This window comes from Sceloporus occidentalis, unplaced genomic scaffold (genome assembly GCF_023333645.1).
Source record: "Sceloporus occidentalis isolate IW3139 unplaced genomic scaffold, rSceOcc1.0.p SCAF_2, whole genome shotgun sequence".
NCBI lineage: Eukaryota > Metazoa > Chordata > Lepidosauria > Squamata > Phrynosomatidae > Sceloporus > Sceloporus occidentalis.
This window is the reverse complement of record NW_028316982.1, coordinates 212,399,719-212,416,122: the sequence shown is the minus strand read 5'-3', so window position 1 is coordinate 212,416,122 and position 16,404 is coordinate 212,399,719. Positions and strand designations below refer to the sequence as shown.

At 39.5% G+C, this 16,404-nt stretch overlaps 1 long non-coding RNA gene across 1 annotated transcript in view; it reads left to right on the top strand.

Moving 5' to 3' along the window:
- LOC149319669 (uncharacterized) overlaps nucleotides 1-16,404 on the top strand; it is a 154,714-nt gene that overhangs the window by 16,773 nt on the left and 121,537 nt on the right. The gene's annotated exons all lie outside the window — the stretch shown is intronic.

The window sequence follows — 16,404 nt, the reverse complement described above, 5'->3', positions numbered from 1 at the left end:
GCTTAGTTTTCTTCAAATACCACCAGTTCTTTTCAATGCTTTTACTTTCTTTCAAAAGACATTTTAATTGAGACTCCCTTTTTCGTAGCTTGATTCTTCTCAGTGCCAGCTTTTTTTAAAAAAATAATAATAATAAATTAGGGCTTTAAATATTTGGAACAGGCAATGCTGCTATTCATACGGCAGTGCCGTTATGAATTGCAACTGTAGTGGAAAGAATATTGAAAGAACTTGTTGCTTTGATTCGATGATGATGTAAACAACATCTACTTGAATTTGTATTATGGTGTGCTGAACATCTTTTTGAATCCCATTTTAATTAGCACATTGTTTGCAGCATCTGGTCCTGTCTAAAATTTCTCAGACTAGACAGAGTACACTAATTCAACAAGGTTGCTTTTTAATAGCAGGAAACAAACAAGCCAAGGTTTAACTAAAAGTAAAAGATTAGAAAGTGCATTGAAGGGTTCTAACAATGCATGACCCTAGATAATCCTATCTATATTCAAAGTACATATCCTTGTTCTTAATTTTTTAGTTTGATACCTACTTGTACACACAGCATGCTTATTTTGGGACAATTCAGAATAGTTAAGAGAGTTCAACTATGGCTATATAAAATGACTTTGTTTGGACAATAAAAGTTCAGGTAAAATATGTAAGATATGTGTAAGCATTATGCATCATTTGTGCAGCTCTGTTGCTTTCACTTTACCCCTCTATTTCCTGTAGCAGAGGAAAAACACACTAGATAGCTATAATTAGCTTCTCTTTACCAGGAAACCATAGTTAATGGATTCCAAACAAACCATGACATAAAACCATGGTTTAACATTGATTTCCTGATCCTGATTTGTCTTGAATGTTATTAAGCACACCTCCCGGCTTGGATGCCACAGGAAGGTATGCTTAAACTATGACTGCCTAGCTTTTTTGTTGCCGTAAAAGGAGGATTAAAGTGGCAGCAAACAGGCTGCAAATGGGTATGTGCATATCTTGGCTTATTAAGCCAATATTTGAGTGTACACATGCATTATTTATAACAAGAATTGGAGAACTTAATGGATTATTAACAGTGCAAGCATAAACCCATTCTCTGTATGGGAGAAAAGTGAATTAAGGTCAATAGGCTTATTCTCTATAGCAGTACTTAGGACTGTACTCTGAGACAGTATATTCTATGTCTAAAGATTCTTTAACATATGCCTACCCAACTCCATGATAGTCTATAACAGGGGTAGGCAACCTGTGGCCCGCGGGCCAGATGCGGCCCGGTGAGGCCTTGGGACCGGCCCCAGCCCGGTCCTGCTGCCGATTGCCACCGGGGCCTTTGGGGGGCAATTGTCTATAGAAGCCTCAGAAACATGCATTTATATTAACATTTTTTTAAAAATCAGCAATTTTTTTCGCGTGTCCTCCATTTTTTTTTAAAAAAAGTGTCTTCCATTTGAAAATTTTGTCCTACATTTGTCCTGGTTTTATTTATATATTTAATTTTTTAAAAAATTTATTTAATTATTTATTTTTTGGCTTTGGCCCCCCAGTTGTCTGAGGGACAGCAACCCGGCCCCCGGCTCAAAAAGGTTGCCTACCCCTGGTCTATAATGTAGCTTCCACCTCATCCAGAGGCTATTTATACCACTAAATGGAACATATTTTAGGAAGCATTATGCAGGAGCAGAATTGCAGAGAATATTTGCAAATGTTCTTGCCTTTCAAAGTAAATGAAGAAAATGTGTCCTGGCATATTAACAGACCCCACTGAAAAGATTGGCAGCCTCTACAAGACTTTTTGGCCCAGAACAAAGGGGGGGGGGAGAGAATGACACTTTTTACTGTTCTTTATTTTTGCACAGAGACAACTTGTATAAATTCTCACAATTTTGCCCAAAAGGGAGAAAACCTAAGAGTTGTAGACACTGATCTTTTTGCCCAAGTATCTGTTGCGGGTCTTAGCATGACACCTTAGGGCTGCATTTAACATTAATCTAACATTTATATCTAACACTTGAGAGGAGTGCAGTTCTGGCAAATAGGTCAACAGTCTACATTCATCTAATAACCTTATAATTTTTTGGAAATATTATTGCTTTGATTGTATTTCCATTGTTAATAGCAAACTCTAGGATCTAAAGAACTATGCAACTCTTTCCATGGCCAGAATCAAATAGTGCCATTCATCTAGTACAAACGATGCTATTATATTATATTATTTATTTATATCCCAACTTCCTCCCAGTACAGGGCCTCAAGGCAGCTAACAAAATTTAAAATAGTCAAGTTAAAAAAGTACAAAACAATAAAAGTACAAAGTTTAAAAAACAATTAAATAATTCAAAAAAAATTACCTGTTCAAATTTAAAATTTAAAAATGTTTTTAAAACTCTTACAGCACCCATGTCAGCGTGAGAAAGCCTAGTGGCATACAAATGTGTTAATCTGCCACCAAAATGAAAGCAGGGACGGAGTCATCCTGGCCTCTTTAGGGAGGGAGTTCCAGTGCCTGGGAGCAGCCACTGAGAAGGCCCTTTCTCTTGTTCCCATCAAACACACCTGAGAGGGTGGTGGGACAGAGAGAAGGGCCTCTCCAGATTATCTTAACATCATAGTGAGCTCTTAAAGGGAGGTACAGTCCTTCAAATAGCCTTGACCCAAGTCATATAGCACTTTATAGGTCAAAACCAGCTTTTTAAACTCTGTCCAGAAATGGGCTGGCAGCCAATGGAGCTGTTGCAGCAAGGAAGTTGTATGCTCCCTGTAGCCAGCTCCAATTAACAATCTGCATGCAGCTCTATGGGCCAACTGAAGTTTCTGAGCACTTTTCAAAGGCAGCCCCACATAGAGCGCATTACAAAACTCCAAACGGGATGTAACCAAGGCATGTACTACCTTGGCCAGATCTGACTTCTCCAGTAATGGGCACAGTTGGAGCACTAGTTTTAGCTGTGCAAAAGCACTCCTGATACCTGGGCCTCCAGGCTCAGTGCCCCGAAATTGCAAATCTGTGTTTTCAGGGAGAGTGTAACCTCTAAAATCTAGGCTTGCGGCAACCTCCCAGAGGGCGTTCTCTGCTGTCGCCCCCAAACTCTGGAACGACCTGCCGGATGAGATCCGTCAGATAACATCATTAGACAGCTTTAAAAAAGCGGTCAAGACGGATCTCTTCCGGCAGGCCTTTCCAGATTAACCATCCCGGCCCAGGTTCCCTGATTCCCTCATTCCTCCCGTGGCCCCATCTTAGTGATGGTTGAGGATCAACAGAGGGATATCAGGGTTTTTAGTTTTAATTGCTGTTTCTATCCTTGATATTGTATTTTTAATATGTTATACTATTTAATACTGTCTTAAGGGGGGGAGGGATAAAGTGTTTTTAATTGTGATATTTTATATTTTACTGTTGTTAACCGCCCGGATTGGTTTGCCAGAGGGCGGTATACAAATAAATATTATTATATTATTATTATTATTATTATAACCCCATCTAACACAGGCTGAATCCCTATTCTCAGACTATCTTTCAACTGACCAGGAGTACCTCTGTCTTGTCTGGATTAAGCTTCAATTTGTTTGCCCTCATCCAGTCCAGACAGCAGTTTAGGACATGAGCAGCTTCCTTAGAATTAGGTGGAAATGAGTGATAGAGCTGGGTATCATCAGCATACTGGTGACAACTTACTCTGAAACTTCAGACAACTTCTCCCAATGGTTTCATGAAGATGATAAAAACCATAGGGGACAGGACTGAGCCCTGAATGACCCAACAGGCCAATGGCCAAAGAGTCGAACAGGAATCCCCCAGCACCACCTTCTGAGAATGCCTCTCCAGGAAAGAATGGAGCCACTTTAGAACAGTACCTCCAAGCCCCATTCCAGAGGGGCAACTCAGAAGAATACCATGGTCGATGGTATTGAAAGCCACTGAGACATCCAGTAGAACCAACAGGGACACACTCCCTCTATGTAGTTCCATGTGTAGGCCATCCATCAAGGTGGCCAAAGCTGTTCTTGTCCCATAGCCAGGCCTAAAACCAGACTGACATGGATCTAGATAATCCGTCACATCCAGGAACCCCTGGAGTTGAGAATTCACCATACGCTGCAACACCTTGCCAAAAATGAGACTGGCCTATAGGATCCAGGGAAGGGTTTTTTTTTTTCTGGAAGAGTTCTTACCACAGCTTCCTTCAGGCATGTAGGGACCCTGCCTTGCTGTAAAGAGGCTAGTCCTCCTTTGGCCTGTTTAATTAGCCAGGAAGGGCAAGTGTCCAGAACACATGTGGTGGCTCTCACCTTTCTAAGGATCCTGCCCACATCCTTGGCTGTAGAAATTGAAAATAATCCATCAATACTAGACAAGTAGGAGCCATGGTTACATCCAATGTTACTTTCACAGATACCTAGTACAAAGGGGGATGGGGGTGGGATCTATAATATGTGCAAAGGAGAAATCCATCACTGTTTCCATTTGTGCAACCAGGTAGTGGTTGCAAGACAGATTGTACAAATGGCAGTGAGCTTAGGCATGATAAGGGCAAAAGAACTACTGCTTGAGTAACTGGCAGAAACAGTAGAATCCTGCAGGTGTACTGTTTTCTACCATGAGCCTCTAACAACAGACATTGCAATAGATGGCAACTGCTTTTAGCATCTCATGCTATGACAAGCAATGGATTTTCAGAGTGATTTTTAAAGTATGATATAGTTCCAAAGTTTGGTGCAAGCCTAAATATCTTCTCATAAATTCCTAGTCAATAAGGAGAAGCATTCTTTACAGATAAAGCAGACAACTTGCACATTATTTCTTCATTTATACTGCTCTTATTGTGAAGATTACCTAGTGATATAATGCACTTTTTCATCATCATCATCATGATCATCATCACTTTTAGCTCACATTTCCATTGTTCCAAGTGCTTCTTATAAAATGTTTAGCACTTCAATACCTGCAAGGAAGGACAGGCTTATTGTACCCTCTTTACAGAGCAGAGGCTCAAGCTGAAAGAATAATACCTTGGGTACTGAACATTTTTAATGATCCATTAAAAAGAGTTGGCTCTCCTTACTAAAGTATTTTGAAATGAACAGTTCAATGTCTTATTCTTATCTTTGAAGAGGTAGTGGTAGCTATAAAATAACAGATCCGTAGTGGGATTTGTGTGTCTCATTTAGCTCTTTAGTTTATTTTAATTAATTTGTAAAGACTTCAGTTATCGTAAGTAGTTATACACCTATATGCACATGCAGGAGCCTGACAGAGGGAGGCTTTGGGGCAATTGCAGATGTTCTTGTGAATTTTAGGCTGAGAATGTCTCTGGGGAGTCCTGCTTTCTGTCATTTAAAAAGCTTTTATAATCACTTAGTCCAAAACAGTGATGTAGGCCAGAGCTTGAATCCTTGGCATATTGCTTATAATGCTGCATTAGCTTAATCCTTCATTTTCTTGTCAATTAAAGACTTATCTTTATTCACAGATTTGCTTATCTCGTATTCTTAGTGTATTTTAATGCTTGTAGTTAAAATCCCTTTGTTTATGGCAATAAGGCACTATTCAGTTTGTGAACTTTATAAAACCAACCTCTGCCAATTTCACTGTTTGAGAAGAGCTGTAAAGAAGTGTTCCCACAGTAATTACTTATTCCAGAGATGTTCACAAAAGAATGAAGTAAGCGGAAAGTGTATAAAACAATTGTACGCTGACTGAGGCAACCTTTGCAGAGCACCTTCTCAGCATTTATTTTAAAGGGAGGGTGATCCTTGGAAAACAGCACACAGAAATCTGTTGTCCCTTAATGCAGTTCCATATAGTGACTTTACAAATATTGGCAATTGTTGAATGTATTCAAATTTAAATGAGAACTTATCCAAAAGTTTGAGAAACAGCCAGGAAAGCTTTAGAATATGAGTCTTAACTGCCGATCATTACCTGCTATGAATAACACAGGTCATGATGAGTGTCACTCATTTCATATACCCACTTAGGCAGATTGAAAAGGGCACCGGGGCAGTAATATAAAGGGAGGAGGGAACCAAAGAAAGTGAACATTTGCTAACATCCAGGGTGGTTGTCACTGTATTGTATATGTAAAACTTCCTTTGTAGCTTCATTGACTATGATAATTTTAGCAAGGCTGAAAACTTGGGGTATGAAGAGAGAGTTTGGAGATGGACATTCATTCTCGTCCCCCATCCCCCATTTTAACTGTTAGCTAAGGAAGAAGGTTATTATTTTCTCTATTTACTGCAATGGCATCCCCAGTCCAATACAAAAACATCATTTCATTTTCCAGAACACTTTATAGTAGCTGAGATAGGAACTTTCCTCTTTTAGACTTGGCCTAGATGAGAATCAGGGTTGGCTTTACAACTGGGAAGAGTCAGGTGTTCACCACTGGGACATACTGGCAGCAATGGGGTATTGAGAGTTGTGTGCTAAGCTGTTTGCCCTCTGCTTAGATTTGGTGGAAGAAACATTCACCTGCCAGTTGGCTTTTGTATGTGTAATGGCAAGGGGTTCCATCTTCTCCTTTTCTCTCTCAAAGCCCAGAATCTTATGTTGGCCTTGGCTAGAATGGTTTATTCATGTAGCTCTAGGCAACCAGAATTGCTAAAAGGAGTATCATCTATCATAAGATCTACCAACACACATAATGTGGCAATGTGAAGTTATACCAAAAGTCAAATAATAAAACAACTCCCACACCTGAGTTTGAGCATTGCTAGTTTTGAAACATTGTGGGAATAGATATCTAATATTTAGGATGCCTCAGGAAATGTATTTCGTCTTGTTAAACAAAACTGCACAAAATCTACTTGCAGAAACGACAAAATAAAGAAATGATTGGACAATGCCACATTCTTTTTTGACTGCACTAGCTAGATTACATCCATAATCTATTTCAGGAATACCTAATGTAAAAGCTTTTTTACATGAAGCTTTTGTGTAATTTTAAGTGCAAAATGGATCAAACCTTGGAGCAAACAAATTTCATCTGGTTCAACATAATAATTGTAAACTATGATAGTTTCTGTTTGCCTTGAATTCTTGCACCTATTTGCCAGTCTGAGTAAATGTTAAATGTTCTTCAGATACTCATGATATCAAGGCTCCCAGAACTGTTTTTAAGGTGGAGTGGGGCTTAACACTTGCAAGTAGGCCATAATTAAATTTGACTACTTTCAACTTTCAGGAACATTTTTACAAAACAATGGACACACAGAATACATTGTAGCATAATAATAATGACCAGAAACCTGTATGAGATCTACATGTGCATAAGTTCTGTTTTTATTGTGCTATGGAGTGAAACCCCACCAATCCCCACTTACTGAGAAGGAGCTGCTGGGATCAATGGGGAGTCTGTTCTCAGGAAACAGCTGACTGCCATTCCCCCCTTCCAAAAATGAGCTCTGGGTGCAACCAGCATAATCACAGTCCCTGTCACAATTCCTTCTTGCACCACAGATCATTGGGAACATTGGTCAGCTCCTTTCTGGTTGACTAGGGAACTGACCCATATTAATTGCAGCAACTGCTGCCCAATAAATGGTGGAAGGACTTTCATGGTCCAAGGCCTATATAGGGATTGTGAATACATTACATTCACAAGTGTGTAACTCTGGGTCTTCTAACATACTCACCACTCCAGCAATCTGTTTTAAGAAGAAAATCTGTCATGATATGTTAGTAAATATGGGATTGTGTACAAAATACTCTTAGAATGAAAGGCAATCTGCGCAACCTGAGTTGTTGAGAATTTCTTAATGCAAAATCTAGAAGTAGGACTATATGATAATGTAGTTAAAATTGCTGAAGATCACAAATTATTTAGAACAAAAAGAGACTGTAAACAGTTCCAAAAGGAACTCTAAAGGAACTCAGGAAGAATAAGCTTTAAAAGGTTAGATTACAATTCAGTAATAAAAAAAGTGTAAACATGATACTTCTTAAAGCAAATAATCACATTTTCATTGATGGCAGCAACTAACCAAAGGATCTGAATGTCACTGTTGTTCTTTCTATTAAAATATTAACCCAGTGTGTGGGTGAAATTTAATAAGGCAAATTCACAGTTGTGCATAATTAGAAAAGGAATCAGAAATAATACTTCTGACATAATACTGCCTTTATACACATCAATGGCATGGCCAAATCTGGAATATTGATTACTGCATTTAAATAGAATGTTGCAACAAGGTACAGAAAAGGGGAACCAGAGGTTTGGAGCAACTGAGGTTAGGTTGCATTCTTTGGTGCTTTGAAAAAAAATGTAAGTGATGAGACATGACAAAAATGCACAAAGTCATGTATCTGTCATAATCTTAGAATCCAAGATGAATAGTGGGAAATTTAGGACAGGTTAAGTATAAAACATAGCTAAAATGTGGAATTTCCTCAATACATTAAAAGATGTAGTGATGGCTGCTAACGTGTATGGTTCTAAAAAGGAGCTGGATAAATTCAAGGATCAATTACTACTTGTCAGGATGTCTCCATGTCACTTCCAATACCAGTTGCCTCTATGTATCTGTTGCTAGACAGTGCAAGATGTAGGGTGCAGTTCCACATTTGTCCTGCTAGTGGGCTGCACATAGCAACTAGTTGATGGACTGGTGGACTAGATACTTCCTCAGTCTCATCTAGCATGGCTGTTCATATGTTTTTGTATCAGCCCAAAGGTTGGAGAACCAAGAAAATGTATGTGGAGAACTAAATGAGAAGAATGTAGACTGTAATACTACTTATCTAGAAGCATAGCTTTAGAGTGAGGGCCTATCCCTTGTCTAGGCAAAAGATGTAATTCCTTCCACTTTCTGGCAGAAATCTCACAGATGCTAAATGAAAATTTAAAAAAGCTATTAACAGCTGGTCTGGTGCCCTCTAAAATGAAGGGGGAAAAGACATCCCCATGCTTGGTGATCCTTGTTAAGATAAAAAGCACCACTATACAAGTGGTAGGAAAGTACACCCTCTCATCCCCCCCCCCCCCATCCCGATTTGGCATGCTTCTCCTCCCCATCACTTCATGTTAGAAAAACATGGGCTTACATATGACACTAGTGGAGGCAGGCATTTGGGGCAAAAATATCCCTTTGTTCAGGATGTTCAGCACAGGATGCTGTGCTCCAAGGGCCCTGAGAGGGCGATGAGGCTCCCTAACCACTGATAGTTGTTCATCCTCCTTTATACTATTCAAACTTTTCCTCCAATTCCTTTGGTTCTCTTACTGGTGTAGTTAGACATTTGTCCCAGTTAAAAACTGATTTTGTGTTTGTGATCAGGTTATCACCATGAGTACAAAAAGAAAAAGAAAAGGAAAGAAAAGGGAATTTTATTTTTATTTTAGAGAGACTTGCAGCTTATGTATTCAATATAAAAATACAAAGTAGTCTTCCTCTGCCTATATTATGTAAATAATAATAATAAATAAAGTTTTTATTTATATCCCGCACCTTCCTTCGATCAGGGCGGCTTACAGTATAAAATTTCAAACAACAATACATACAATAAAATCCAAAATACATCACATATAAACAATAATAAAAAATACAGGCAAAAAAGCCCCAAAGCCCTTCCTCTTGGCCACGAAAGAGGAGGGAGGCCCACAGGATTTTTAATCGGGGAATGCCTGTTGGAACAGGAAGGTCTTCAAATCCTTCCTGAATTGGGCCAGGGTGGTAGTCGAGCGGAGCTCAGTGGGCAGTGTATTCCAAAGGGCTGGGGCAGCAGTGGAAAATGTCCTCCTTGTGGTGGAGGACAATCTAGCCCCAGGCACCTTCAGTATAAAAAGAGGCTCAGATGATTGTTTTGGAAGATGGTATGATCACCTGTGTTGGAGTTTGGAGACTGGAGATTTCTAAGAAGAGGGTGAATAGTCACTTCAGGAATACTTTAGTTGTGGATTCCTGCTCCAACAGAGGTTTGTGATAGATTAGTGCTACTCAAAGCAGTGGCCCATGAACTAATGCTGATCCTCAAATTATTGGCTGCCAATCTACAGTAAGTTTCCAGGAAAGAAAGAAACAGTTGTCAATGGGTACACATATGGTTCCTGGCATATTCAAAAGGAAACCCTCCTGATCTTCCACATCTGATAGCTTAAAAGATTCTGGGAAATGTGACCCCTTGGGCTCCTATTCAGCTCTATCATTCTATGACTCAATTTCTCATCAATTTCTCAAAGCCCTGGAATATTGAAACTAGCTCCAGAGCAAATGCAGAATACAATTTTTTTACAGAAATAAATTCATACTTTGTGAATGTTACTTTAAGTTGTTTATGAGTCACAATAGTAATTTGCCTTAGAGGAGCGCCGCCAAATAAAACCAAGATCCAAGATTGGAGGAAAGGCCACAACTTTATTAAACAAACAGCAGCAAGGTAGGGTTGGCTCAAAGCATAAGGTCAGGATCTGGAATACCCCTGGTTGTTTGATGAACCAAAATGCCTGGTCACGGCCAGGCTTTGGGATGAGCTAAGGAAACGCCATCTTGCAGACATACATCCAGCTGGTCGCATGTTCTCACTCAAGTCTCTAGTCACCGGGAAGTGCTACCGTGATGTAGCCCCCACAATGGCCACAACGCATGCCCTCCTGATCCAGTGCTACGCAGCCTGGAAACCACGCCCACCAGATCCATGCTGCTGCCCCAACAGTTGTGACAGACAAAACCACAAACCTGAGGGAGGGAGGGTGGTGCTGAAGCTCTGCGCCACGTGGCCTAATATAAGCCTGGCTGTAGGAAGAGCTGGGAGGGAGGGAGCCCTGCTCCCAGGCGAGCCAACCAACTGGCTGCCTGGAGGGTCAGGGCCACCAACGAGAGGTCCTCCAGCCTCTTAGAGGGACCATTGGGAGGCAGATGTACCTCCCAATTCCCTCCTGGCTAGCCAATAATGGGTCCACTCGCCCCAGCAAGGCATGCTGGGGTGCAGCAGGCCCAGAAGTGAGGCAGCGCAGGATCCCAGCAGCAACACGGCCTGCCCGGATAAGTTGGGTGAACGCTTTTTCTTCTTAAGATTTTTCTCTTGTATACAAAATAAGAATGGCTGCTGCATGTTCCTCTTGCCCATTGTGTTATTCCAGCACTAAGCTCACCTTTGGGTCAAACAACTAAGAAGCATAAATGAGCAAGTGAGAACAGGACAGTTTACTTTCTGCTGTGACTTGAAATCTCCAGTCAGGCTTCCAGAACAGTTATCATAATGCCTGAGTATACAGTCAGGGGTAAGGCAAATTACTTCTCCCATTCATTTTTATCCAATTATCTTTAACTATGAATGCCCTTACAAGCACACAGTTGTAGCTTACTCCCAACTGTGTGCATAGCAGAAATAGCATGAACCCTTTGCTATTCCTAGGAGAGCTCAGCTACAAGAAGTGTCTAAACTGTGTCGGAAACTTAGTGGCCCAATTTTGACTGATCATAGCTCAACAAACCCTAGCTTAGTGTTGAGAAGGCTGCAGCCCTCTGATCCTCCTTCTGATGTCCATACAAAATACTCTTAGGCTTGCTGGACTTGTTAATATAATGTTTGTTTGGAGTACAGTGTCCTTGTGGTCTGGATCAATAACCTTTCCCTAGAGATTATGAATACAATTTATTCTGCACATTCACAGGGGTTAGAGTATGAAAATTTTGGGAAAACATTTGAAGCACCCATTTGAATGACATAACATTTAGATGTTGACTAATATTTATTATCTTTATTATTTTAACATATCATTATTATTTTTTTATCTAGTTCAGATTATGTAGACTTACCTAGATAAATTAAATGGGAGTAAAGCAATAAACATAAAATTGAAGTGTCAGATAGTATTGTTGTTAACTGCCATCAAGTCAATTTCAAGTTATGGCAACCCTATAAATGAAAGACTTCCATGTAAATCTGTCATCAATAGCCCTGCTCAGGTCTTGCAGACACAGGACCACGAGTTTCCTTGACTGAGTCTATCCATCTGGAATGTGGTCTTCCTCTTTTCCTACTGCCTTCTACCTTTGTTATTGTTGTGTGCCTTCAAGTTGTGTCCGACTTATAGTGACCCATCGGATTTTCTTGGCAAGATTTGTTCAGAAGAGGTTTGCCATTGCCTTCACCTGAGGTAGAGAGCATGTGACTCACCCAAGGTCACCTAGTGGGTTTTATGGCTGAGCAGGGAATCAAACCCTGGTCTCCAAAGTCATAGTCCCACACTCAAATCAGTATGTCATGCTGGCTGTCTATGCCATGCTGCCTTATACCTTACCAAACAAGCATTATTGTCTTTTCTAGTGAGTCATGTTTTCTCATGATGCAGTCAAAGTGCAACACTCTCACTTTAGTCATCTTGATTTCTTGCTTTGCTCCATAACCCATTTATTTGTTTTTTTAGCAGTCTACGGTATCCATAGGATTCTTATCCAGCACCATATTTCAAATGAATTGATTTTCTTTCTTTCAGCTTCTTCCCTATCCAGCCTCTACAACCACACATTGAAACTGAAAATATTATGGTGTGGACAATTCTAATTATAGTATCCAATGTTAAGTCATTTTTTTTCAGGAACTTATCTAGTTCCTTCATAGCTGCCCTTCCAAATCTTAGCTTTTTCTGATTTTTTGACTACAATCTCTATTTTGATTAATGACTGAGGCAAGGTAGGAACTGTTTTGATTTCTTTATCATCTACTTTAAAGTTATGTAAATCATCTGTGGTCATTATGGAGTAAAACAAACTGCCCCTTTGCGTCAGCTTCTGAGCAGCTTCAGAAGATGGCATTTTGATGCTTCACACTCTGAAGCTGCCTGGAAGCCCACTTCATGCCACCCAGCTGCCCACACATGAGCCGGCTTCTAGGTGCTCTGACAGCTTGGCATTTACATGCCATATGCCACTGGAGCACATAAAAGCCAGCTTCCATCCATGGAGGGGTGGAAAAGCCAGCTTTTTGCCAGCATAAAAAGGAGCGGCTATTTGCCACTTCTTTTTGGGCTGGCAAAATGGTGGATTGGGGCTGTGACGTGCTTTCAATTCAATCCAGCTTTCTTAGTGGTGGCTTCAAGCCACCCCTTCAGAGTGGTCTGTTTCTTAAGCTTTAACTGTAAACATGTCATTTCACGTTCTTCCTTGATTTTTTTCAGTAATCGCTTCAAGTCTTTGCTATTTTCTGCTAGTAGTATGATGCCATCTGTATATCTTAAATGGTTGTTTTTCCTTCCTCCAATTTTCATGCCTCCTCGCTCTGACTCTGGTCAGACTGCAGGTGAAACAAATAGCGTGATAATAGAACAGCCTTGTACATGTATCCAGTTGTCTCTTGGGTTGCTTGAAGAATGTGTTTGCAATGACTAAACTTTTGGCCTCACAAAATTTAGTCAGTTGCTCTCCTGTTTAATTTCTTGGACAAATTTTCCTTCAGTCTTTGGTTCTGCTCTGTTTGCTGCTTTGCATTCAAATAATCTATGATTAACAAAAGTCCTGTTTTGGTGTGTGATCAATTTTCAGTTTCTTCTTCTTTTGCTTCTGGGGTTGAAGCACAAACTTGGATGGTGGCTATATTAACAGGTTTTCCTTGACACCTTATTGATATGATTTGGGCAGACTTTGTATCTTTGGATTGCTTTTGCCATATCTTTCCTCACAATAAGTGCCATACCATTTTGGCTTAGATTTTCATTTCCTGAGCAAAAACTGTGTGGATCATATGACAGAAAATGTCCCATTCTTGTCCATTGTTGCTCACTCACCCCAAGTATTGCAATATTGATATTCCCATTTCTTTGTTTTGCTACATTGAGTTTCATGCTCCTCACATTCCATGTTCCTATATTATATGTTCTGAAGTTTCAGACTTTCTTTTCACCTCTGAACATATCAACAGCTGAATGTCCTTTCAGCTTGAGTCCAGTTTCATCGTTAGACACAGTACTATTCGTAATTGTCTTCTGCTGTACTCCCTCCAATCTGAGAATGCCATCTGACTTGGAAATTTCATTTTTACACTGTTTTGGATTGTCTCATCATAAGCCTTTCATAATAAAAGACAATCAAAAGGGGTTTACCATGCCTCCCTCTGTGCAGTACTAACAGGTGTTAGGTAGGGTGCCACTGCCATTGTCTCTGAGAGATCCTCCACCAGTTTCACCTTCCTCTACTGCTGCTGTTAAGTAGCTGTTGACACATTTAGTCTGGCTCCTTAGCAAAAGCCTGTCTGACAGGGGAACTTCTACCAGCAGTACTGCTGCCATCAGCAAAACCTGATCCTTCACAGGATCACTCAATCCCACCACCCTGGAAATGTAGTGCCATTGGTCGGACAGTCTTGTTACCTAAGTACAATTGTGCTTTGATTGCTCCTGGCCATCAAGTTCAAACATGCTTATGGCACTACATAAGGTTGGCAACTTGGTGCTCTCCAGATGTTTGGGACTATCATTTCCCTTCATCCTTCAGATAATTAGTGGGCAGAGATTACTGGAGTTCTGGTCCCAAACAGCTAGCAATTACCTATACCTCTGGCACAGATGCCATCACTGGAAAAGCAATGCACAAAATATCTGACTCTGCAAAACTGTTAGATGAAATATAACATGCACCTACTTTTTCATCTTTCTGTTGCTAAAACAGTATTGAAGATGCTTTTTTTTATAGAATATATAAACAGTTGTTTTAATTTTTTCCACCACAGCTAATTAATTAAATACATCACACAGTCCCTAGTCTGGAGCCAATGACTTCTCTATTACAATCAGTCCTCTAATGATAAGGCAGATGATAAGAAAGAACTCATTCTATAAGGAATTCTATAACACTTTTATAGCTGTCTCCACTTTCTAAGCAATATCATATATTAAACAGTGTGACTTCTTGTAGTGTCAAAATATTGTGATAATGAGATGATCATATGATTGCAGTCGTTAGCACTAGCTTCCCATGCTTTTGGGTGTTTCATGCCAGCATCTATCTTGATGATGCCTCTACTTAGCTGCCACTAAGTTTACAAATATTTCTAGCCATGGAGCATCCAGAGTATTGCACTTATATGAAGATAGAATATATTTTGAAATAGACTTGTGATGAACCATTTCTGTCATTCTGTTTTGATGTTAACTCTCCCATCCACCCACTTTCAGTGATGTTTAAATCAATAGGAGATCACACAACATGTAACTAACTTGGGTACTGAAATACAGTAATAACAATGTTTTGAATAAAGATGAAAAAACTATACTAATTGGAAGTACTAGTAATTTAAAAGTTTCAAATTCATGCATAACAATGGACATAAAATACAACACACACCTGTCTCTTAGTAAAAGACTGTACTGCAACAATATATAGTTAGCAAACTAGTATTCTATGGCTTATTCTACTTTTTTATATAAATAATACAAATAGTACTTTATGATTACACTGAGGAGAAAAAAGGGACATCTTAGCACATGATGAGGGAACAGCCAGGGCATAAGTTTTAAACTTTAAATGTGCCCTTGTTATTTGGTCACATTTGCACACCTTTGCTCACAAACTGTTGGGAGGTGAAAAACTGTCAGTTTCATTTTCTCTCACATTGGATTTTTTTTTTTTTTTTGCAAATTCCAATGATAAAGGAATTGAAAAGAAATTTACACTCATCCCTACTGTTCAGTGTCTCATTCTCCTCAAAACTATGCAAGACTTTTCAACGGTTTCTTTTAATTTTTCATTTCATAGGATCAGTCTTAGTGTATATCTAATTATAAATCTTTAAAAACACAGGATAAATGATTCATAACTTCTAAACCATTTGTACAGTTATATGTCTACACTGACGATTCTTTTGGAACCCATAGGTTTGAATTATCACAGTTGGTAAAATTATAAAGTAAAATGTATGATTTTAAAAACAAATATCCTGTGGCTGAATGGACCCTTTGGGTAGATGCTTTACTATCTCAGATAACTGGTATGTTAATATAGTGGCATCACTGTTCATACTGGCTGATTTTATGTTTTTTCTGGTGGGTGGAATCTGACATGGTGCTTTATTCATTTATTGCTGGACGCCCATGATCCCTTAATGTTTGAGAGAAGAAAGCAAATGTAATCTGTAAAGATATCTACATCTCATGTATACAGAGGGATTACTTGTATGATAAGCTAATATTGTGGAACTTGTTAAGAAATAGGACAATGGTGAAAGAGGAAGGAAAGTGATCTCATGCAATTAAACATTGAAATGTAATGCATGGACACAAGGGGGCAGAAGAGGCAAACTCAGGATTCAGCAAATGTAAAAATGGATTGTTTTTACATTCCTGAATGCAGCTGTATTCACATTTGGATCAAAGCACACTGCACATAATACTGTTCTGCAGCCTAAGCCCATGATTCTTAACACCAGGATAGCTAACCTAATACCAGAGTTTTGAAAGAAATAATTAC